General features: G+C 51.6%; 1 protein-coding gene across 1 annotated transcript in view; it reads right to left on the bottom strand.

The window, feature by feature from the left end:
* Positions 1-21,016, bottom strand: part of LMNA (lamin A/C) — a 48,032-nt gene extending 27,016 nt beyond the window's left edge. Inside the window, exon 1 of the mRNA XM_021924783.2 lies at positions 20,952-21,016. The gene's annotated coding sequence lies outside the window, so the exon portion shown is untranslated. The remainder of the gene's footprint in view (positions 1-20,951) is intronic.
* Between the last annotated feature and the right edge of the window lie 4,337 nt (positions 21,017-25,353).

Here is a 25,353-nt window from a genome sequence, read left to right as displayed (position 1 = left end):
CCAACCCCCCCTCCACACGTGGGCAGCCCATTCAGAGCTGCATCTCAGTGTGCCAGGAGTGGGGTGGAGAAGGAATGCCTGGGTTCCCTGGGGGCAACAAAGTTCTGGAACCTGAGTTCTTTTATGCCCCCAATTTGGGGCCAGGGATCAAGGAGTTTGGGGGTCCCTTTTTTGCTTTCTTTTGCCCCAATATATCTCCCTTCAAAACCAAGCATTCGTTTTTAGACCCAAGCAACAAGCCACAGTCCCCTAAAGAAGGCCAAGAATAGGAGCCAGGCACTTCCCCCTTCCATCTCCTGTCCCCTTCCTTTGGACCCAAGCACTGCTTGGGTTCCTTCCCCCTTCAGTCCCTTTCTACTGCTTACCCCACCCAGTCAACTTCATTTTTTTTCCCCAGAACTGTACTTATTTTAATGGATAATTTAAAACAGATACCAGAGCTGTGTGTGCATTCATTATGTTGCCAGGACACTAGGTCCCAGATTTCTGTGGTTCCCAGAGGGGCCTGAAAGGGGGAGCAGGGCTGGGGGCTGGACAGCCAATGTTGGGTCTCTATCCTGGTTTCAGCCAGAAAGAAGGTAGTAGGGGGCAAGAAGGTAGTAGGGGGCAGGAACAGCAAAGACCCCACAGCCTTGCTGGCTGCAAAGGCCAGCACCACATTCATCTCTACTTTCCTCTCTGGCCAGGTCCATTTTGCAGCTGGCTCTGGGGAGGGGCCAGGCTGTCTCACAAAACGAGATCACCCAGGTCCCCAGGGTTCGCTAGCTCAGGCTCTGGAGCCTCCATCCTCAGGCCTCACCAAGGACCCTTTTGATAAGCCTTCCACTCCCCTCCCCTCATCCTGGCCCCTATTCTGGTCCCATCAGCCACCTCATCCTCTATTTTTTTTTTTTTTTTTTTTTTGAGATGAAGTCTTGCTCTCTCACCCAGGCTGGAATGCAGTGGCATGATCTCGGCTCATTGCAACCTCCACCTCCAGGGTTCAAGAGAGTCTCCTGCCTCAGCCTCCTGAGTAGCTGGGATTATAGGCACCCACCACCTTGTCCAGCTAATTTTTGATTTTTATTTTTATTTTTAATAGAGATGGGGTTTCACCATGTTGGTCAAACAGGTCTCAAACTCCCGACCTCAGGTAATCTGCCTGCCTCAGCTTCCCAAAGTTCTGGGATTACAGGTGTCAGCCACCACGCCCGGCCCACCTCATCCTCTCTAAGAGGTGACAGCACTGAGGTCTGGGCCCCATCTGCCTGCATGCCCTGCCCAACTGCCTCCCACAGCTTATCCTCCGATGAGCAACCAGGAAAATCAAATTACGTTGCTACCTTGTACAGCTCCAGGATATCAGGGCTTCTCTCAAACACAAGGAAAGCAGGGCTGGACAGGCCCTCAGTTCTGGGTTCTGAAGCCTGGCCTTGGGGTGGATGAGGGACTGGAGTGGGATTAAGGCAGGAACTTTGGTTATTAGGGGAGGAGAATAAGGAAAGTTCTCATCTCAGTGAGGGTGCCTGGGCAGCATGGTGAGCATTAGGGATGCACCCGGGTGAGGGGGCCCAGAATATGGCTTCTCTGCCCCAGGGCGTGGCACCCACCCTCAGCTTCCCAGACAATAAAAAGTCTTGTTCTTCTCCAAACCAGAAGCAGAGGCAGGAGGGGTAAGAAAGTGAAACATGAGGGAAGGGCTCATGCTGTTCCCACTGCCTCAGCCCCTCCGGGGCACTCAGTGCCCCCCGTTTCCCCTACAAAGCTGCTCGGCCTGGCTTCCCTTCCAGGCTGGAAAGCAAAGCCACACTTAACCCTTCCTATCCTAGACCTCCCCCCTCTTTTTTTGAGAATCTTGCTCTGTCACCCAGGCTGGAGTGCGGTGGCAGAATCATAGCTCACCGCAACCTTGAATTCCCGGGCTCAAGTGATTGTTTTATCTCAGCCTCCTGAGTAGCTGAGACTATAGGCTACCATGATAGAGATGGAGTCTTGCTATGTTGCCCAATTTGGTCTGTAACTCCTGGCCTCAAGTGATCCTCACCTCAGCCTTCCAAAGCACTGGGATTATAGGTGTGAGCCACTGTGTCTGGCCAGACCTCCCCATCTTGTGGAAAAGGTGCAGGAGAAAGAAGGAGGGCTTTCACCCCACATTTCACTACAAGCTCTTTCTAAAGGTTCCCTGCCACCACTATCAAAATGGCCTTAATCCTAAATCTGAACTTCAAAGTGAACCCTTATCCCGAATATTCAATCCTAACTCTGGACCCCAGATGTCGTAAGTCTGCTCTCCCTTTGCCAGGGCAAAAATCACCAACCCAGAAGCAGCATCCAGGTCCAGAGGAGCTGAGCCTGCTGGAGGTGAGAGGTGATGGAAGTGGTGACTAGAGGGTGACCAGGTTCTAATCCTACCTCTTAATTGCTGGGTGATGCTAGATCCGCTACTGAATTCTCTGGACCTCAGTTTTCTTACATGTAGTATGGGCACAGTGGCTATCAAAGACAGGGACTGAGCTCCTGGGTGTGCAAGAGTTCTGCACATTATGCCACAGGGTAATGGCAGTACTATGCTTGCTCTCAAGGGAGCCTCCCACTAGTGGGGAAGACAGAAGGAGAAGCAAAACCAACAAGTACAAATGATTAAAGTGCAGTGGAGGACTCTGAATTGGATGAATTCCAAAGGGATCCCAGAAGTCTGGGAGCTGGAGCATTCATGAGTGAAATCAGAATACAGTGGTTGGGTCCAAGGGACAGTTTGAGCTTTTTTTTTTTTTTTTTTGAGACAGAGTTTTGCTCTTGTCACCCAGGCTGGAGTGCAACAGTACAATCTCAGCTCACTGCAACCTCTTTCTCCCAGGTTCAAGTGTTTCTCCTGCCTCAGCCTCCCGAGTAGCTAAAATTACAGGCGTGTGCCACCACGCCCGGCTAATTTTTGTATTTTTAGTAGAGACGAGGTTTCACCGTGTTGGCCAGGCTGGTCTCGAACTCCTGACGTCAAGTGATCCCCCGCCTTGCCTTAGCCTCCCAAAGTGTGAGATTACAGGCGCGAGCCACTGCACCAGGCCTGGGCACTTTATCTTGAAGACCAATGATCTTGGTGGGGGTGGGGGGGCTTCTCTGTGTTCTTATAGCATCCTGGTCTTCCCTCTGTGACACAGCAGGCACTCGGTGTTTCTATTCTTTTTTTTTTTTTTTTTGAGATGGAGTCTTGCTCTGTTGCCCAGGCTGGAGTGCAGTGGCACAATCTCAGCTTACTGCGAACTCTGCCTTCCAGGTTCAAGCGATTTTCCTGCCTCAGCCTCCCGGGTTGCTGGGATTACGGGCACCCACCACCACACCCAGCTAATTTTTGTATTTTTAGTAGAGACGGGGTTTTACCATATTGGCCAGGCTGGTCTTGAACTCCTGACCTCAGCTGATCTGCCTGCCTTGGCCTCTCAAAGTGCTGGGATTACAGGCATGAGCCACCGCACCCAGCCTCTTTATTTTTTTAAGAGATGGGGTCCCGCTATGTTGCCCAGGTTGGTCTTGAACTCCTGGGGTCAAGTGATCCTCACCTCAGCCTCCCAAAGTGCTGGGATCACAGATGCCAGTCCCCATGCCCAGCCGTCTCAGGGTTTCTTGGATAAACAAATGCATCTGGCCCTGCCAGTTTTCAGGCAGTGACTCTAGACAAGTTTTTGCATTTGTTTCTGCTTTAGTTTCATCATCTGCAAAATGAGGATGTGCAATAACTAAATAAGGTAACATATATTTCAAGGAGGGCTTCTTGGAGAAGGTAGATTTAGGGGCTTTACAGAGTTGCCTTATACATAGAGAATTCACTCGTTCAACAAATATTTACTGAACATTTACTATATACCAGGAACTATTCTAGACACCAGGGATACAGTGAATAAAACAGACAAAAATCCCTACCCTTATGGAGCTGACATTCCAGTGGAGGGAGACAGTCAATAAACCAAAAAAAAAGTTATAGTTTGTTAGAACATGGTAGGAGCTATGGAAATAAAAATGTAAAGCAGAGGCTGAGCATGGTGGCTCACGCCCATAATCCCAATGCTTTGGGAGTCTGAGACAGGCAGACTGCAGATTGTTTGAGCCCAGGAATTCAAGACCAGCCTGGCCAATATAGCGAAACCCCATCTCTAAAAGAAAAAAAAAAAATTAGCTGGGGGTGGTGGCACGTGCCTGTAGTCCCAGCTACCCAGGAGGCTAAGATGGGAGGATCACCTGAGCTTAGGAGGTCGAGGCTTCAGTGAGCTGTGATTGTACTACTACACTTCAGCCTGAGCAACAGAGTGAGACCCTATCTCAAAAAAAAGTTAACATATATATGTGTGTGTATATATATATACACACACACACATATACATACACATGCACACATTTAGCAGAATAGTGCTCACACAATGAATAACTTACATTTTAACAATCTTTATAGTTGTTGCATGTTTTCATACATTCTCAACTGGGTCCATAGAACAACCTGGAAATTATTTCCCTGCTTTGCAGGTGAGGCTGACTTTCCTAAAACTAGGCCTTTTAACAGGCCCAGTGCAGAACTGGGACCAGGTAGTCTAGTCTGGTCCAAATCCTGGACATGCTTCTCTGTCTTCTGCCACTTTGGCTGGAGGAAGTCTGTGCAGAGGTGCTGAAGTGGGAAAGAGCTGAGTGTGCTCTGACCTGCCGAGGGGCATGGGGAGCCACTAGAGGTAAGGCTGGAAAAGTGGGAAGAGAGACGAGAAGGGAGAAGTGGGAGGTGGAGGCAGGGACCTGGTGCTGGGATGGGGCCTGAGGGAGAGGCTTCTAGCTTCCTGATAGGCCTTGAGGTCAAGGAGAGAAGGAAAGCATCAAGACTAGTGAAGAAAGGGTCAGAAGCACTGGCCTTGGCAAGAAATAAGCCAAACTAGGGTCGGGTGGGCTCAGCTGAGTGATGAAGCCAGGAGGGATTCCAGAAGCATGCTAATAATGATTAGTGTAAGGAATATTTATGGACTACCTTTATTATTAGGCACTAGGTACTTGCATTATTTTTTTGGACCTATACAATAGCTCTATAAGGTAGATACTATTAATAGCCCTATTTTACAGATGAGGAAACTGAAGCCCAGAAACGTTAAATTATTCATTTAAGGTCAGGTTTCTCAACCTTGGCACTACTGAATTTGGGGCCAGATAATTCTTTGTTGTCAGGAAAGGTTCTTTGTACTCTGAGATGGTTTGTAACATCCCTAGCCTCTCCCGACTTTTGGCCAGTAGCACCTCCCCTCCAGTTATGACAATCAAAAATATCTTCAGGCATTGCTTAACATCCCCTGGGGGATAAAATTACCCCCTATTGAGAATCACTTGTCTAAAGTCATATGGTTAGTAACAGAACTGGATTTTTTTTTTTTTTTTTTTGAGACAGAGTTTCGCTTGTTGCCCAGGCTGGAGTGCAATGGCATGATCTCAGCTCACTGCAACCTCCACCTCCTGAATTCAAGCGATTCTCCTGCCTCAGCCTCCTGAGTAGCTGGGACTACAACCATGCGCCACTACGCCCAGCTAATTTTTTTGTATTTTTAGTAGAGATGGGGTTTCACCATGTAACTTCTGACCTCAGGTGATTTGCTCGCCTCAGTCTCCCAAAGTGCTGGGATTACAGGAATGAGCTACCACGCCCAGCCAGAACTGAAAATTTAATACGAGTTTGCCTGAATCGGAAAGCCAAGATCTTACCGTCAGGTGGCTAGAATCCTGGACAGGTAAGAGTCAGAGAAAGGTGACTCTTTGGAGGAGGGTCTGAGGAGGTGGAGGTGACTTGGAGATCCTAGGACATGATTTGGGAATCTCTTTACAGTGAGTTCTTGAGAGAGGGTCTTATTCATCCTTTGACTACAGAGTATTAAACAACGATTGAAGTGCTAAGTCACTTGTGTGCAGGTGATAGTTATCATGTTGACAGTGGAAGAGTGTGCCCATTCTTTAAGTGGCTGCCATGTGTCAGGAACCAGGCTAGGGGCTATGTGGAGGTGATCCCATTTAATCTTCACCTCAGTCTTATGAGGTAGGTATTATTATCTGCATTTTATGTGTCAAGAACCCAAACTCCAGCTGGGAGCAGTGGCTCACACCTGTAATCTCAGCATTTTGGGAGGCTAAGGTGGGTGGATCACTTGAGGTCAGGAGTTCAAGGCCAGCCTGGCCAACATGGTAAAACTCGGTTTCTACCAAAAATACAAAAAAAAAAAAAAAAAAAAAAATCAGCTGGGCGTGGTGGCATGCACCTGTAATCCCAGCTACTCAGGGAGCTGAGGCAGGAGATCAAGCCACTGCACTCCAGCCTGGGTGACAGAGTGAGACTCCGTCTCAAAAAAAAAAAAAAAAAAAAACTCCACAAGGTTGAGTAATTGACCTGAGGTAGCACAGCTGAGTAGATTTCTTCTCACACAGGCTCAGCAAGGGGGAATGAGGCAGGCTTATAGGTGATGGCGGGTGAGAAGCGGGCCCTTAGATGGAGCCAGTGAATGACAGCTATTTGTAAAGTCAGAGATCCCCCTTGCTCAAATGAAATCTCCCCCAAAAAGCACAATCTACTAAATGACAGGCAGAGCTTCTCTACTTACGGAGCTTGAGGCCCCTGCCTCGTTGATCCCCCCAGCCCCGCTTCCAGGAGGCCCCTGGGCTCTGAGGAATAAGCCCCTTTCTTTATAAGTGGACTTCTGAGGCCAGAAGAGGAAAGATTTACCCAAAATCACACAGACAGGCAGGGCCAAAACCTCCAAGACAGCACTCCAGCTCAGTGCCATGCTGCCACGGGAGACAGGGCAGCCACACTGGACAGATGACAAGGACCTGGTCCACTTAGGGACTGGCATGGGTTCCTGCAATGTGGGGAAGTGGCTGCTGGGCTCACTGAGCCAGCTGGGCTTGAGGGGCGACTGGATAATAAGTAGTAACCGAGCCCTCCCACCTGCCTAGGTCCCCCAGGTGACAAGCCTTTCACAATCAAGGTTACTACCTTAGCCTTCTCAAATTTCTTTGAGGTGCACAGGCAAGCGCCATTATCTGCATATAACAGCTGAGGAGACAAGAGGCTTGGGCAGGCTAACTGATTGTCTCCAGACCACACAGCTGATAAGTGACAGAAGCAGGCCCAAACCCCAGGTTTCTGCCTCCAGGTTAAATATACTCCCTCCCTCTTTGACCCAGATCCCAAGGAACCCAATCCAACAGCGGAATCCTACAGTCTCCCCAGGAGCTCCATTCCCGGCATTCCAAACCACCTCCCCCACCCAACCAGGCCCAAATCGCCACCCCACTTGTGAGTCTCAGGCTCCCTGAACTGTCACAATAGACACCAGACTATCGCCAGTCAAATAGAAATCGGGCAGCAGGCAGAAGGAAATTCAGCAGAAATTCAGCAGTGACATCTCCTTCCTTTCTCTTGTCCATCCCCCAGCTTTGGCCCCTCACCATCTAGGGGAAGGTGTTAATGGGGGGATGGGGCGGGGCCTTAGAGGCGTGGGTGGGGCCATGTGGGCCGGCGGCGTCCCAGGCAAATCAGTAGGGGCGGGTAGTCGGACTGGACTCAGGCGGGGCTATTCTCCCCACTCCACACCCCGCAGCCTGGCAGCGAGGGCCTGACGGCTGCTGCTGACGCAGGCGGCTGCGTGTGGGCGGCCGCGTGTGAGTCTGTGTGTCTCTGTGTGTGCGCGGTTGCTGGGGCCTCCCCGGCCTCCTAAATGGGGGTTTCCTTTCCCTGTTGCCAAGGAAACAAACAGAAGCGCCACAACTCCAGGACTGGAGCTGGAGGAGAAGGCCCCCTCGCCACACGGCTCACGCCACTACACATTTCCAGGAAGTGAGGCGGAAAAGGATTCCCTTTCTCCCTTACCTCCATCCCGGTGTAAGACAAATGTCTGTGGAGTCTGAAGCTAGGGTGGGCAATTGCCCTGGGTTTGCCGGGGACCTAGGATAAGGGATTTTTATTTATTTTTTTTTTTTTGCTCTGTCTCCCAGGCTGGAGTGCAGTGGCGCGATCTCGGCTCAGTACAAGCCCCGCCTCCTAGATCAACGCCATTCTCCTGCCTCAGCCTCCCTAGTAGCTGGGACTACAGGGGCCCGCCACCGCGCCTGGCTATTTTTATTTTTTATTTTTTTGTATTTTTTGTACTTTTTTTTTTTTTAGTAGGACGGGGTTTCACCGTGTTAGCCAGGATGGTCTCAATCTGCTGACCTCGTGATCCGCCCGCCTCGGCCTCCCAAAGTGCTGGGATTACAGGCATGAGCCACCGCGCCCGGCCAGATAAGGGACTTTTAATGCTAAAATAGAGACAGTTGTTCATTCAACCTGAAGTGCATACAATTTTGTGGGGAGGTCCTCTTTAAGAAATACAAAATGATCTTTTTGCAAATGTTATGGACATGGGATCATGTGGAAAGTTTGGCAGGGCTCCTCTTGGGGCCTTGAAAGGGCCCATGCAACTGAGAGGCCCTGAAGCTTCACTTTCCTTTGCTGCATGGTGAATCCACCCCAGTCCACAGCCCATGCAGCCCCCACACTCCTCAAGGTCCCCTTTGAAGGCACTCCTCTGGCCTCAGGCCAGGGGGTCAACTGGGAAGGTGAACTCCCAGCCAGGAGGATGGTGGTGAATCTGCAGATTTCCTGGCAACTAGGGTGGAGCAAGGGGCACTCTCAGGAGGAGTGGGGAGAGGGGCTGCCAAGTAGGGTAAGGGGATGGCCGGGGTCTCCACCCTGTGGGATGGGGAAGGGACTGCACTTGGGCCAGCGTTTCATCATTCATTGCCTAGAAGTAGAACTTCTGAGCTGGGAGGAGTCTTAAGGCATCATGCAGCCCAACCACCTCTCTTCTAGATCCACATTAGTCCAACTCCCCAGATTCCCCTGTCCGCTATCCCTAAGCCAGCCCACAGGCCCGCCCCAGAGGAGCACCCCATTGGCCCTCTTTGCCGGGTGAGCTCAAACCTTGCACGGCACACCAAGAGCCCACCTCACTTTGGCCTTGACCTCTGAGGGGGCTCTCCATCAGTGACAGGTAATGAGAAAACCACTGGGGGAGGAGGGTGACAGGGGTCTGGCTGGGAAGGACAGGAAGACAGGACAGGAAGACAGGCTAAAGCTGGCATGCTCTCAGGTCCTGGCCCGCTCAGGCTACCCAGGGAGGAGCTAAGGGGGCATCTGTTTCCTCTTGGCCACGGTCTCCTCAGTCCTACACCAGAGGAGGTGAAAATGGTGCTGGCTTCCTGATGCAGAGCTTCCTGGCCTGGGAATGCATTATGGGGTCCAGCAACACATTCTCATACGCCTTCTCTTCTCTCCCCTCGGAGCTTGGTGGAGCTAAGGTTTAGAGGTGGAGGGTGTGTTGGGGCTCACTGAGCACCAACCACGTACTAGGAGCTGTAGCCAGGCTGGGCTCCCAGCGAGATGTAGTGGGGAAGAAGCAAAGGACCTGTGTGGCTTAGGGGGTGGGACCTCACTCAGGTCCCTTGGTGAATGGATCCAGGAGTGGAGGATGGACCAGAGAGACCTGGGCACAGAGGGTGAGTGGGGATGAAGGAGAGTAAAAGGGGGAAAGGGAGGAGGTTGGGGAGGAAGTCAACCATGAGGGAGGGGGTGAGGCCCACATTTAGAATCCAGGCCAGGGGGCTCTGGAAACAGAGGGGAGGCTCAGAAATTGAGGAGTGGGCAACTACCTCGGCTGACACCAGTGCTCCAGCCCCAGATCCTGTTGGGGCAAATATTTACCAGATGACAACAGTTGCTAAGCAAGGAGGAAGGAGGAGGGAGGCCAGTAGCTGCAGGCCCTTCCAGGCTCCTCCCCAACAAAAGCCAGCCTACACAGGCGTGAGCCACCTGCTCCCCACCCCAGCTGGGAGGCTGAGCTATACCCCTCCATACACGCACATCTTGGGATCATCCTGACCTCCGCCCCCCAACACGCCCAAGCTGGCAATACGCCAGAGGGCTGGGCTAGGGGAAATTAATCCCTGGGCTGCCAAGCCTTCCCTCTACTCTGGGACATCTCTTGGGGCTCAGACCTTGCAAAATGCCCCTTTCCCAAACCCTCCTTCAGTGGGGGCTGGGAATGGGGGAGCCAAGGAGTCTGGAAATGGTGAGGGAGGGTGCACTGAAGAATGGAGCCAGGATGTCCCAGGAACTGAGGCCGGGTTCGGGGAAGGAAAGCAGTGACTCCACTAGAGGCTTCGAAGGGGCAGGGAAGCAGGACTGGTGGAGCCAGAGAAGGGGGTCCAGAGGGCCACTCCCTACTCCGGTCCTTGCACAGTGGAGGGCCGTGAGGGATAAAGAAGGGGGAGGGTGGGGTATGTTCAAATGGAGCCAGATGTGGCCCTGTGATGTGGGCTGTTGCTGGCACAGGCACAGCAGGGGCAGGATGTGCCACTGCCGATGGAAAGGATTAGTCAGAAACTGGGAGGGGGCAGCCCCCGGAGAGGGGACAGAGGAGAGCTAGTCCAGGACCCCTTCCTCTTCCCCGCCCCAATCAGGGCTTGCAAGGAGGGGTTGGCTAGGGGTATGTGCTGCCCTCCCATCTCCTCCTCAAGGGGGCCACCGTCTGCCCACCATCCTCAAGGTTCCCACCCATTTTCCTGGCTGAGCCTCAGCTACTCTATGCAAAATAGGGATCCTGGCACCCTCCCCACGGCTGTTTGAGGAGTCCCAGACAGAGGAAGTGTGAGGGCCCAGCACACAAGAGGGGTATACTGGGGATCCTCTTCCTTGGTGGCCTTATTAGGGTGAGGACCCTCCTCTGCAAGGCTTCTCCCTGGGGGTCGATCGCTGGCTTCTCATCCTCAGCCACAGGCCCTCTGGAAATTGGGATGCAGAGATGGGCGGGAAGGACTGGTAGGGAGGACACAAAGAGGAAGCTGCGGGGGTGGGAAGGAGGTTCCTAGAGCCCAGGGCTTCCTAGTGCCTATGGCGTTCTCCAGGGTTGGAGGGTTGGCCAGAGCAGCTGCAGGGACAAAGTCCCCAGCTCAGCTGCAGCACCCATGGGTCCACTTTGAGGCAAGGATAGATGAGGGCTTGGCTGTGAAATGAAACCAGGGGAGAGACGGAAGCTGCACCACAAGGAGGGACTTCTCAGTGCCTCTGCAACAGCACAAGTCCCCAGGGAGAAGTGGGAAGAGATCCCAGGAAATAAGGCAGACCCGAAGGGTGGGCCAGGGCGCAGCAGTTACTGGAAGACCTATAGAAACAGCATGTGGGACCCTTGGAGAGCCGGGGCCAAGCTGGCAACCAAAAGACTGTTGTTTTCCAAACTCCCATCGGAAAGTTTGAAAAATACACATGGAAACGTGACTCACTGCCCCCTCCCCATGGCCCCCCTTTCCTGGTTTCTGTGATTTTTCTCCCAAGAGTTAATTCAAGTCACATTCCCACAGAAACCAAAGCTTAATGAGGGAGCACAAAGAGCCGGCTGCAGGAGGCCAGAGGCGCCCGGGAGGGGCTGGAAATGGAGATGAGCACTGGGTGGGCCAGGGCCGACCGGGCTGTGACGTTCTGCCCACTGTGGAACACCTCGGGTGGGGGAAAATTCAGCTCTCTCGAGGGTGGAGATGGAAGGGTTCATTCACACCACCTAAACCAAACCGTCTTGAAGACCCAGTTTTAAGGCAAGAATGAGCCCTTGGGTGCTCCCAGGCTTCTAACCAGAGGTGACAGAACCAGGACTGAAACCTGGGTGCGCTTGCCCTGCCTGGGTGTCTGCGGTATGTCAACTGCACCTTGCTGCCCTCTGTACCCCAGGCCCAGAGAACTTGCTGTCTGGCCTCTTACTCAGAATCCATTCATGGGGCCACAACTGAGGCTAGAAGTCCAGGATAGGGGAAGTGAGGAACACCCCTGAATTCACTCACCTCCACTCCACTGTCCCGCCCCCGTGTATCACGGAGCAGGTGCACAGGCACGTTCCTCCCTTTGGGCTGGGGAGCATCAAGGCCGGCCTGCCCCAAGAGGGTGTTTCTGAGCCAGGAATTCCCAGCCTGTCCCAGAGAGGCCAGGGAAGGTGAGGGCTTGGCACTGGGCCAAGGGTGAGTGGCCTTCCACTCTTAAGAATTCTTAGAAGAGGACCCCAAGTATTCCCAGGCCAGGAGTGATTCCTAAGCATCCATAACTCATCATCACTGCTTGGATATCTCAGATGGAGTTCACGTCTCCCAACACACAGCTCCACTATGCTCCTCCTTCCTCAGCCTCTCCTCCTTCATCTCCCTTGGCCAATGAGCCCCCAAGTCCTTGTGGTTCCTACCTCCAGAATTGTTATCTGTTCTATATACTACCTCCAACCCTCTGGTTTGCTCACCACCAACGCCCACCTAGGTAACTGCAGCAGCCTCCCAACCAGTCTCTCTGCCTCCACCCTTCCCTCTGCTCCCGTCCTTTCTCCTTCTCCTCTATAAACTATAGTGATTCCCTCCCTCCCTCCCTCCCTTCCTTCCTTCCTGGGTAACTGCGGCAGCCTCCCAACCAGTCTCTCTGCCTCCACCCTTGCCTCTGCTCCCATCGTTTCTCCTCCCCACAGTGATTCCCTCCCTCCCTCCCTCCCATCCTTCCCTCCCTCCCTCCCTTCCCTCCCTCCCTCCCTCCCTTCCTTCCCTCCCTCCTTTTGAGACAGGATCCTGCTTTGTCATCCAGCAGGCTGGAGTGTATTGGTGCAATCACAGCTCACTGCAACCCAAAATTCCTGGACTTAAGTGATCCTCCTGCCTCAGCCTCCTGAGTAGCTGGGACCAGGTTCATGCAACTGCACCCAACTAATTTTTTTATTTTTTTATTTTTTGTAGAGATGGGGTCTCACTTTGTTGCCCAGGCTGTTCTCGAACTGCTGGGCTCAAAGAGATCCTCCCACCTTGACCTCCTGAAAGTGCTGGGATTATAGGCATGAGCTGCCACGCCCAGCTCACAATGACCTTTTCAAAACGAAAGCCTCATTTTCTTTCCAGAAGACTTTAAACTAACAGTGGCTCCACATTGTATTTAGGATAAGTCCAAATTCCTTGACCTGATTTGTAAAGCCCTCCGCGACCTGGGCTCTGCTTGCATCTCTAGCCTTATCTAAATTGCAGCAATCACAGTCTCTCTCATTGCTTCCTAATTTTTCCAGACATGGCACTTACTTTACCCTCTGATCAACTCCTACTCATCATCCAGGCTCAGCTAAAAGTGCCACTAAGTCTGGATGAAGCATCCCCACTCGCCACCAATATCCCTTGTCACACCGTCTGTGACATTGTCTGTGTATGTGTGTCTTCCCCCATTAGAGGGACTCCTCGAGGGTAGAGGCTGGGTGGATCTGGTGCTCTGCCAGCACCTGGCACAGTGCCTGGTGCACAGAAGGTTCTCAATACATATTTGAGTAGCGTATCCTCATTATAGCCCTGTCACCAACCAATACCCTCAACGTGCTCTACTCCTTCCTCTACTCTTCCCACACAGCTTACTCCTCAGCACCTCATTCTAAGCTCCCCTTCCTCCTGCAGGCCCCACCTTCACTGCCTCCCTTTGTCTGAGCTCCCTGTGCGCTGAGCTCCCTGTGTGCACTGCAACCAGGCCTCTCTCCAACCTAGCCTGGGGCACAGTCACACTAACAATAGTTAAGGAGAGCTACTGTTTACAGAGCACTCACCATGTGTCAGGACCTGTTCTAGGCTCTTTCCATTCCTTGGCTCATTTCATAACCAGCAGGAGCTATAAAAGGGGGTTGGCCCTATGACCTAACTTGTTTGATGGTTCATGACAGGTCCCTCCAGGAGATTATTAACTCCATAGTCATCATGTGTAAAGGAGATGGGGTATGCGCTAGGCCTCAATAAAAGTTTATCAAGGGAAGGAACAATATAATTGCCTCCCTTTATAGCAGGTCCTACCACTAGTAAAACATTATGTCTGGGCAGCCCTGGGAGGTGAGCATGGCAAGGTCATTATTCTCATTTTATGGAGGAGAACTCCCTCTAAAAGTGGGGAGGGACCTGCTTCCAGCCACACTGGTGGTAATGAGCTCTATTCCAAAGTGTAGCACCTCCAGGGCTATGCAGAGGGGTCCTGGGTGGTATGTGACAGGGAGGTGCTGTGCCAGGCTGGATAGAGCCCTTCCAGACCATTCATCCAGTGATCTCAGCCCTCACTGGGCACCAACATTGCTTGGAGGAAGGGGGCTTTCAAAACTGTCAATGCCCAAAGTCTTGGATATTTTGATTCAGTAATTGATCTGAGATGACACATGGGCATTTTTCTTTCTCTTTCTTTTTTTTTTTTTTTTTTGTCACCCAAGCTGGAGTGCAGTGGCACGATCTCAGCTCACTGCAGCCTCTGCCTCCTGAGCTCAAGCAATTCTGCCTCAGCCTCCTGAGTAGCTGAGATTACAGCACTACGCCTGGCTAATTTTTGTATTTTCAGTGGACCCTGTAGGGTTTTTGCCATGTTGGCCAGGCTGGTCTTGAACTCCCAAGCTCAGGTGATCCACCTCCTCAGCCTCCCAAAGTGCTGTGATTACGGGCATGAGCCACTGTCCCTAGCCTAAGTGGCAGTGGGGTGCTGGCTCAGGCCTCATGATCCCATTTGGAGGCAGGGCAGGCGGAGGTCCACAGATGGGAGATGGACATCCACGGACAGCAACAGTGAAACCCATGCTCAAGTAGGACCAACAGAATGGCGGCCTGTCCAACCACTGGGAGCTGAGGCAGGAGAACAGGCAAGCCGGAGGGCGGGCACTTGCAGTGAAACTGAGATCCAGCTCCTGCCTCAACAAGCGACAGAGCAATCCGTCTCACTTTAATGGGGTCTTGGCAGACGCAGTGGCTTACACCTGTAATCAAGCACTGGGAGGCCGAAGTGGTGGATCCTGGGAGTCAGGAGATAAAGGGTGCAGTGAGAGCCAATCTCTACTAAAATATAAAAATGGCGGTAGCGATGGCTCAAACCCTGTAATCCAAAAGCACTTTGGGAGCCGAAGCGGGTGATCAAGGGAGTCAGAGGTCAGAGACCATCCCACAAGCTAACATGGTGAAACCCGTCTCTACTAAAATACAAAAGCTGCTTGGAAGAGGCGTGGTGGCTGGCCTGGTGTCCGGAGGCTGAGGCAGGAGAATGGCGTGAACCTCAGGAGCTTGCAGTGAGCCGAGATCGCGCCACTGCACTCCAGCCTGGGTGACACAGCGCGAGACTCCGTCTCAAAAAAAAAAAAAAAATAAATAAAAAAAAAAAAAATAAAAAAAATAAAATAAAATAAAAAATAAAAATATAAAAAATTAGCCGGGCGCGGTGGCGGGCGTCTGTAGTCCCAGCTACTCCCGGAGGCTGAGGCAGGAGAATGGTGTGAACCCGGGAGGCGGAGCTTGCAGTGAGCCGAGATCGGGCCACTGCACTTCAGCACTCCAGCCTGGGGGACAGAGCGAGACTCCATCTCAAAAAAAAAAAAAAAAAAAAGAAAAAAAAAAAGAAATGGGGTCTTACTCTGTTGTCCCTTACTGCAGCCTTAAACTCCTGGGCTCAAGCAATCCTCCTGCCTCAGCCTCATGCGTAGCTAGGATGGAACTTTTATTATCAGTTCCATTTTACAGGTGAGAAAACAAAGCACGAAGGGTCCAATGTTGCACAATTAATAAATGGTGAAGCTGGGATTCAAACCCTAGAGACCTAGCTTCAAAGGCCACATTCCGAACCTGGACTCCATAGCTGTCAACCCCAAAGTTGCAAAGGAGCCAGTGGTAGAGCTAGGCCCAGAATGTAAGTCTGCTCTGGGCAGAAACGTCAGAGAGTCAGTGAAAGTGAGTAAACCAAGGTCAGAAAAGCCACAATCCAGGCCTAGAAGCCTAGTAGCTCCTAGGAGCTAAGGAGCTAAGGCCTAATTGCTAAGGAGAGGGCTCCAGGGCCCTCTCCTTCAAAGGGGAGGAAGGGGCTGACAGTGGGGAAGCCTTTGCCTGCCTGCCTCCCTCCCTGCCAAAGGGGAGCCCTGACCAGCCCCAGCTGAGTTCTCACCTCCCTGTGCTAATTGATGCAGCCTCCTAATTGCCCATCACAAGGAGGCAATTAAGCCCCGATTAGAAAGCCAGAGCTAATTAGTGCTCAGCTTCCCACAGCCTCTGGGCACCCCAGGGGTCTACAGGAACCTGCTGCCCACCCCCAGGGAGGAGAACTGTTGCTTGTATCAAGCATACTGGAAGTTTATGTTCCTCCCTTTCTCTCCCAAGGATGGGGGTGGGAGGTGTGAGCATCTTGGCTTACCCCTTACCTTTGCACTGCAGGGTAGCTCTATCTCTCAGTCCCACTAGACATGACTTGCCTTCCCTGACAACTGACAACATTCATGTCACCCCACAGTTCACAAGTACTCCCCCACCACCCCCTCCATCCTCCCTACAAGCCTGCAGGTAGGGTATCCTGAGTTATCACTGGGGCTCAGAAAAGGTAAGTGATGTGTCTGGGATCACGCAGCCCATTTTGATCACAGATCTTGTACTCCTAACTTACATATGTGAGAAGTCCTTCCCATGATCTCACCTCAGTTATTCCTATGTAACATGGTAGACAGTTGGGCCGAGTTGTGTACCTTCTTTTCACATGGCATTTTATGCTAGGTTATCCCATTTCATCTGTCTCACTCCATCTGTTTATCTACCTGACTCCCATCCCGAGAACTCAATGCCCATTTCAAGAAGTCCTTTCTGGGATTATAGAACCTGAAGTCTGCGGACAGGGAATCTAGTTCACTCTTCCATTAACTTGCTCTGTCACCTCAGAAAAATTGCTCCCCTTCTATGAGCCTCGGTTTTCACACCTTCAAAACAAGAGAACCAGACTGGAAGATTTCTAAGGTCTTTCCAACCTCCATCCCTTCTACTACAAGGGAATAGATGATGAGGGCCTGAACTACCCTCTTGCATGCTATCAAGGCCTGGGGTGAGATGGGCATACCCCTCTTGTACTGAAATTGTGTGGGCCCCAAAGCTGAACAAGAATGAAACTATCCTGACAGGGACTAAGAGAGGCTGGGAACTCCCAGGCTATAGCAGAAGCTGGAGGATGGGGTGATGGTGGTGGGTGGTGTAGACATGATGATCACACACACACACACGCACACGTACCCCTGTCCCTAGGACCAGGGCAGAGAGAAAATGGTGGGGGAGCCGCCATCCAGTTGGATGGAATGGAACCGGGGCCTACTCTCTTGGGTTTGGAAGAGAGTGAGAGGTAGGCTGGCTGCCCAGGTTCTGGCCCATATTAGGCCATGCAGTTTGCCAGCTTCCCTCATCAGTGTTGGGTTCACACAGGGCAAGGCAGGCAGGGAGGCTAGGGGACTTGGGGTCCATCTCCTCTGGGGTCTGAACCGTCCTCTAACTCCCATGCTCCTGCTCCTCCTTTTCTGCTTTCTGGGCCTTCCCAAGCATGGTAAAGAGTCAGGCTAGCCTGGGTTCCAATCCTGGCTCTGCCACTCATGTCCTGCCCATGGCACCATGGGCCAGGCTGAGAGTTTCCTCTTTGGTAAAACAGGGATAACAGTCATTCTATAGGGCTGTCGTGAGCAATAAGTGATATGTGCATGTACAGCATGGAGCAAAGCGCCTGCCCCTTATTGGGGCTCAGTTCTGCCATCCCTCAGTTTCCCTGCCAGTACCTGGCAGAGATCCAGGGCCTGGGCTGGGGGAATGCATGCTCAGCAGCGAGAAGGAGCCACAAGGCATCCGGTCCCCAGCACCAGGTCCCTCTGCAGCCTTCCCTTTCCTGTGGTGAATCACTGCTCGCGGGCCTTGGGGACCCAGGAGTCCCCAGCTTGCCACAAACACTACCATTGTCATGGAAACCGGGCCTCCCCTTCCTCTCTCGCTGATTGATTTCACCGCAGCTTCTCCCACATTGTGTCTGGTTCCTAGATCTCAGCTTTTGACTCACTGACTGACTTCACCGCCTCTCATTTCATGTCCTCAAGAGAATAGCAGCCTCATCAGGACCCCCAACCCCTCAGGCCAGTCCCTTTCCCTGGTGGCCACCACTTCCTTCCCTGCCATGTTAGGCTGGACATCCCCTAGGAAAACATCTTTCTGGGAGGGGTGAGCGAGAGTCTGCCCCCGAGCCCCAGGGCCTGGAACTTTGCCCAGGCCTCAGGATCCCATCTCTCCTGCCCCAGCAGAGAATCCTCATCGCCCAGGCATGAGATGAGCAAGCGCAAGGGAGGTGGCCACGGGGAGAGACCGACAGGCGCTGGCGCCACCTGCTGGCCCAGCTGAGACCAGCCCCACCTTCTCCTTCCCTGTGGGTGCGTCCAGGCTAGTCCTGAGTGGCAGGAGGCCCTGGCTGTGTCCTTCCAGAGGAGACAGTCGTCCACATTATTCATTCACAGATATTTACTCAGTGCCATCTGGGTGCCAAAGACAGCTTTCATCTTCATGGAAAAAGTAATTAATGTGTGATGAGTGCCTCCAAACGCTGAGGAGCAGAGAACCCAGCACCTAACCCAGTCTGCGGTTGTGTGGCAGGCCTGTCTGAGGAAGGGATGATTAAGCTGAGTCCTGGATAAGAATCACCAACATTTATTAAGCACTTTCTGTGTACTAGACAGTATGTCAGTACTTTACATGTCTCTTCCCACTAACTGCACAACGATCCCATGAGGTAACTGCTACTATTAGCTTCACTTTATAGATGGGAAAACAGGTTCAGAGATGTGCAGCAATTTGCACAGGGCTCACTACACAGGGCACTGCCACCCACCTACAGGATCCTGCTTGAATAGCCAGGCAGAAGGGGAGAAGCAAGTGTGTTCCAGGCAGGGGAAATGGAGTGGGGAGCCCCTGGCTGTGCAGACACAGGAGGAGAGATGGGTAAAGAAGACCAAAAAGGAACACCCAGGAAGGTGGAGACAAGCCAGGGAGAAAATCAAGAATTCCGAGGGAAAGGAGGCATGTGTTGGGTCAGAGGTCAAAAGCAAAGCTACGTAAAAGCTGAGACTAGACTCAGCATCACTCTCAGGGAGCCCTGGGCAGTGTGGGAAGGTGGGGAGCAGAAACACAGGAGGCCAGAGTAGATCACGCCTCTGCTCAAGTCTCAGTGCCAGGGCTGGAGCCAATCCATAGCCCCTGAGTAGTCTGTGAAGGCTGCCTGGGAGAGACATGTACAGTTACGCACCTGGGAGGGCACGCAAGTGCCTCTAGGATATGGGCAATAAGTTGAACCAGGCAGCCTGAGTGTAACTCTCTAGGTTCTGAGACTGAACACAAGAATTAATTAGAAGTATGGGGAGGTAACAGAGTGGGGAGCAGCCTGACCTCTAACCCCCAGACTCCTGGGGGAGCTGGAAGAGGGCCTAGTACAAGGATGTTGGCATTAGAAGTGTCTTGGATGCCGGGCGCAGTGGTTCACACCTGTAATTCCAGCACTTTGGGAGTCCGAGGCGGGTGGATCACCTGAGGTCAGGAGCTCAAGACCAGCCTGCCCAACATGGCAAAACGCCATCTCTACTAAAAATACAAAAAAAAAAAAAAAAAAAATTAGCTGGATGTGGTGGCAGGTGCCTGTAATCCCAGTTACTCAGGAGGCTGAGGCAGGAGAATTGCTTGAACCCAGGAGGTGGAGGTTGCAGCGAGCCAAGATTGCGCCACTGCACTCCAGCCTGAGCGACAAGAGTGACATTCCGTCTCAAAAAAAAAAAAAAAAAAGAAGTGTCTTAGAGGTCATCTAGCTCAAATTACTCCACCTGCAGGGGCTTGCACCTGCTGGTGAGAGCCCACTGTTCACATTGAAATCAACCATGGTGAGAGAATTTACCCAGTGGAAATTGGCAACTGCCACAAACCAGGACTTTCTCCACCCTGGTTATTAAACATTTACCAGCACACCACTGTTCGCATTCTCCTACCCTCCCACTCTTTTGAGAAAAGGAAACTGAGATGGGGAGTGACTCATTCAGTATCACATGGTCATTTTTTTCCTTTCATTCATTCAATCAATCATTTACTCAACAAATTTTTATTGAATGCCTCCTCTATGCTAGGTTTTGGAGAGACACATCCCTTATTCATGGAGAGCGATCAGTCTGAGTAACACAAATACACAAACTGGCTTTGAAAGCACTGGGAGTTGGCTGGGCATGGTGGCTAATGCCTGTAATCCCATCACTTTGGGAGGCTGAAGAGGGCCGATCACCTGAGGTCAGGAGTTCAAGACCAGCCTGGCCAACATGGTGCAACCACATGTCTAATAAAAATACAAAAATTAGTCGGTAGATGGGCATGGTGGTGTGCGCCCGTAGTCCCAGCTGCTCGGGAGGTTGAGGCAGGAGAATTGCTTGAACCCGGGAGGCGGAGGTTGCAGTGAGCCAAGACTGCGCCACTGCACTCCAGCCTGGGTGACAGAGCAAGACTCTGTCTCAAAAAAAGAGGATATGACTCCTCCACTTCAGCTCAGGTCTGAAGGATGAGTGGGAGATAGCCAAAATGAGAGAGAGGGTTCGAGGCAGAGAGAACAGTGTGTGCAAAGCCCTAGAGGATGGAGAGGGACTGTCTAGGAGCATGTGACCCATGTATACTTCTCTTGATAGACTCATTTTACTAGCAGTGACTGAGAGGAGGTGTATGCATGCTTAGGGATCCCTTCTGAGCCATCCACCAAGTCACATCAGTGAGTTAGCAGCACTATTGAGTTCTTGCTGTGTACGAGCCCCAGACCAGGTGCTGGAGAATAGAGGAACCCAGTGATGGGATATACTAAACCTCATGCAGACAGTAGCCCCTTGGAGATCAGATGAGGGCAGGCTGTGAGGGCCCAGGTGTGGGAGTGGGGATGGAAGGGGAGAGGAGAGATGGAGCTGGATGTGGGAGTGAAAGGTATGCCAGAAAAGCAGGGGGAGAAGTGGAATATTTGGCAATGTATGGGCGAGGGAGAGGGTGTTCAAGAGGGAAGGATGGATGAGCACACAGAGTTTCTGAACGGCAAACATTTATTAAGCACCTACTTTGTGTTGGGTGCTGAGAATACAGGAGTAGACTAGATCCAGTCCCTGTTCTCAAAGAGCTTCCAGTGTACTGGGGAAACAGAAGTGTAAATATGCAGTTACAATAGAGCATAATGAATTGTAAGGGATACCAAGAAATGACCAGGGGAGATTATGTCACTAGGAAAAAGTGTCATGTACCTGGGTGCAGTGGTTCACACCAGTAATCCCAGCACTTCGGGAGGCCAAGGCGGGCAGATCACTTGAGCTCCGAAGTTTGAGATCAGCCTGGGCAATATAGAGAAACTCTGTCTCTACAAAAATTACAAAAATTAGCTGAGCATGGTGGCGCACGCCTGTAATCCCAGCTACTTGGGAGGCTGAGGTGAGAGGATGGCTTGAGCCAGGAGTCAGAGGGTGCAGTGAGCCAAGATTGTGCCACTGCACTCTAGCCTGAGTGACAGAGCCAGAACCTATCTAAAACAAAGAAACAAACAAACAAACAACGATATGTAAATTGAGTCCTGCAAGATGAACAAACATTAACCAGGTGAAGGGTCAGGGAATAGCAGATGATGATAGCACAGGCCAAAGCCCTGAAAGAAAGTCCATGTGGGCTGGGTGTGGTGGCTCACACCTGTAATCCCAGCACTTTGGGGGGCCAAGGTGGGCGGATCACCTGAGGTCAGGAGTTCGAACCAGCCTGGCCAACATGGTGAAACCCTGTCTCTACAAAAAATACAAAAATTAGCTGAACGTGGTGGCAGGCATCTGTAATCCTAGATACTTGGGAGGCTGAGGCAGGAGAATTGCTTGAACCCAGGAGGTGGAAGTTGTAGTGAGCCAAGATTGCACTGCTGCACTCCAGCATAAACACGGCAAGACTCCTCCGTCTCAAAAAAAAAAAAAAGAAAAGAAAGAAAGAAGAAAGTCCATGTGGCTGGAGTACAGAATGGGAAGGAGGGGCAGGATGGGCTGGACAGGTGGGCAGGAGCTGGCCAGGACAAGGACATCATCGCCATACTAAGGAGTGTGAATCTAATGGCAATGGGGAACTAAGACGGTGCTTTTAGCAGGAGCATTTCATGATCACATTTTTTTTTTTTTTTTGTGATGGAGTCTCGCTGTGTTGCCAGAGCTGGAGTGCAGTGGTACGATCACAGCTCACTGCAACCTCCACCTCTCAACTTCAAGCAATTCTCCTGCCTCAGCCTCCCAAGTAGCTCTGATTACAGGCACCTACCACCAAACCCAGCTAATTTTTGTATTTTTTGTAGAGATGGGGTTTTGCCATGTTGCCCAGGCTGGTCTCAAACTCCTGACCTCAGGTGATCCACCTGCCTTGGCCTCCCAAAGTGTTGGGATTACAGGTGTGAGCCACCACACCTGGCCTCTTTTTTTTTTTTTTTGAGATGGAGTTTTGCTCTGTCACCAGGCTGGAGTGCAGTAGCGCAATCGTGGCTCACTGCAACCTCCACCTCCCGGGTTCAAGCAGTTCTCCTGCCTCAAGTGAGGTTTCACCATGCTGGCCAGGATGGTCTCAATTCCTGACCTCGTGGTGATCTCATTTTTTAAAAAATGATCTCTCTGGGCTGGGTGCAGTGGCTCATGCCTATAATCCCAGCACTTTGGGAGGCTGAGGCAGGGGGATCACCTGAGGTCAAGAGTTTGAGACCAGCCTGGCCAACATGGTGAAACCCCGTCTCTACTAAAAAATTAGCTGGGCATGGTGGCGGGCACCTGTAATCCCAGCTACTCGGGAGGCAGAGGCAGGAGAATCGCTTAAATCCAGGAGGCGGAGGTTGCAGTGAGCCAAGATCGCGCCATTGCACTCCAGCCTGGGTGACAGAGCAAGACTTTGTCTCAAAAAAATAAAAATAAAAAAATAAGTGTCTGGCCACTGTGTGGAGAATGATTTGAAGGGGACAGGGGAGGCAAGAGTGGGAACAGGGGAGGCAAGAGTGGGGGCAGAGCAGGCAGAGGATATTAGAGGCAGGAGGTGAGGATGGCTTGGATCAGGATGGTAGCAAAAGGTGAGAATGTTATGGACTTGGGAAATGTCTTGATCCACAGTTGAAAGGACTTGTTGATGGACTGGATGGGAGGAAGTTTGGGGAAAGGGAGGAATCATAGATGGCTCCAGATTTCTGGCTGGAGCAACCAGGTGGATGGTGATGTCATTTACCGGAAGCTGGAGAGGAGCCAGTTTGGACTGCTGTGGGCAGAGCCAGCACTAAATATTCAGGGCTCCTAGTTCCCAAACCAGCAGCTGCTTTCCCTGGGGGCTGCTGGACAAAGCCATGGAGAGAATTCAGGACAGATGAAAGGGAGTGTGGGGAAGGAGTGGGGCAGAAGCAAAGGAAGCAGACTAAGAGTAACAACAGCTAACTAATGCTGGTATAAATTCTCACATGACCATCCTTTGTTTCATTTTTTAATTATTTTATTTTATTTTGAGACAAGGTCTCATTCTGTTCCCCAGTCTGGAATGCAGTGGTGCGATCTTGGCTCACTGCAACATCCACCTCCCGGGTTCAAGCAATTCTCCTGCCTCAGCCTCCCGATAGCTGGGATTACAGGTGCACGCCACCATACCCAGCTAATTTTTTGTATTTTTCGTAGAGACGAGGTTTCACCATGTTGGCTAGGCTGGTCTCAAACTTCCAACCTCAAGTGATCCACCTGCCTCGGCCTCCCAAAGTGCTTGGATTACAGACAGGAGCCCCTGCGCCCAGCCTTTTTGTAAACCCTACTGACTCATTTTTTTTTTTGTTTTTTTTTTTTGAGACGGAGTCTTACTCTGTCGCCCAGGCTGGAGTGCAGTGGCCGGATCTCAGCTCACTGCAAGCCCCGCCTCCTGGGTTTACGCCATTCTCCTGCCTCAGCCTCCCGAGTAGCTGGGACTACAGGCGCCCACCACCTCGCCCGGCTAGTTTTTTGTATTTTTTAGTAGAGACGGGGTTTCACTGTGTTAGCCAGGATGGTCTCGATCTCCTGACCTCGTGATCCGCCCGTCTCGGCCTCCCAAAGTGCTGGGATTACAGGCTTGAGCCACCGCGCCCGGCCCCCTTTTTGTAAATTTTTGAATAGTGATGGGATCTCGCTCCATCACCCAGTCTAGAGTGCACTGGCACGATCACAGCTCACTGTAACCTTGAACTCAAGTGCTCCTCCCATCTCAGCCTCCTAAGTAGCTGAGACTACAAGAGCACCTCACCATACCTGGCTAATTAAAAAATATGCTTTTGGCTGGGCACTGTGGCTCATGCCTGTAATCCCAGCACTTTGGGAGGTCGAGGTGGGTAGATTACCTGAGGTCAGGAGTTCAAGACCAGCCTGATCAACGTGGCAAAACACCATCTCTACTAAAAATACAAATATTTGCCAGGTGTGGTGATGCATACCCATAATCCCAGCTACTGGGGAGGCTGAGGCAGGAGAATGGCTTGAACCCAGGAGGCGGAGATTGCAGTGAGCCAAAATCGTGCCACTGCACTCCAGCCTGGGCAACAAGAGCAAAACTCCATCTCAAAAAAAAAAAAATTTTTTTTTTTAGCGATGGGGTCTCGCTATGTTGTCCTGGCCAGATAGCATGACCGTCCTTTCTAAATTAGCCACCTCAAACCTTTCTGCCCCCATATCCTGGTTTATTTTTCTTTGCAGTGATGATCACTACCAGAAAGTACATTATCTACTTGACTACTGTCTGCCTCCCTCCCCCATAGAATATCAGCTCCGTGCAAGTAGGGACCTTGTCTATCTTGTTCTCTGGGGTATCCAGGGCCTAGAATAGTTTCTGACACAGCATGTATTTGATAGATATTTATTGGATGAAAAGCTGTTTTTTTTGGTTTTTTTTTTTGAGACGGAGTTTCACTCTTGTTGCCCAGGCTGGAGTGCAGTGGTGCAATCTCGGCTCACCGCAACCTCTGCCTCCTGGGTCCAAGAGATATTCCTGCCTCAGCCTCCCGAGTAGCTGGGATTACAGGCATGTGCCACCATGCCCAGCTAATTTTGTATTTTTAGTAGAGAAGGGGTTTCTCCATGTTGGTCAGGCTGGTCTCCAACTCCCCACCTCAGGTGATCTGCCCGCTTCAGCCTCCCAAAGTGCTGGGATTATAGGGATGAGCCACCACACCCGGCCATGGATGAAATGTTTTAAATCCTTACAAGGTAGATATTATTTCCCTTCAGACCCAGGTCAGTTGGACTCAAATGCCTGTTTCCTCCTCAGCCTGTCCCATGAACAGTGTCTCCCAGAAACTCAGACGGGCGCTGGACATGAAGCCAGGTTTAGGCAACTGGAGGGGTCTCTGGGTAACCTGGGGAGCTGCTCAGACCCACGGGGATTCCCAGATCTCAGCTACCTGGGTGTTCGTCCCGAGTCAGGAATAGACTGGTAGCATCATTGTCCCCCATGTGT

This window comes from Papio anubis, chromosome 1 (assembly GCF_008728515.1).
Source record: "Papio anubis isolate 15944 chromosome 1, Panubis1.0, whole genome shotgun sequence".
In the NCBI taxonomy this organism is placed as follows: Eukaryota; Metazoa; Chordata; class Mammalia; order Primates; family Cercopithecidae; genus Papio; species Papio anubis.
Note: the sequence above shows the minus strand (reverse complement) of the source record. Positions and strands in the feature narration are given on the sequence as shown.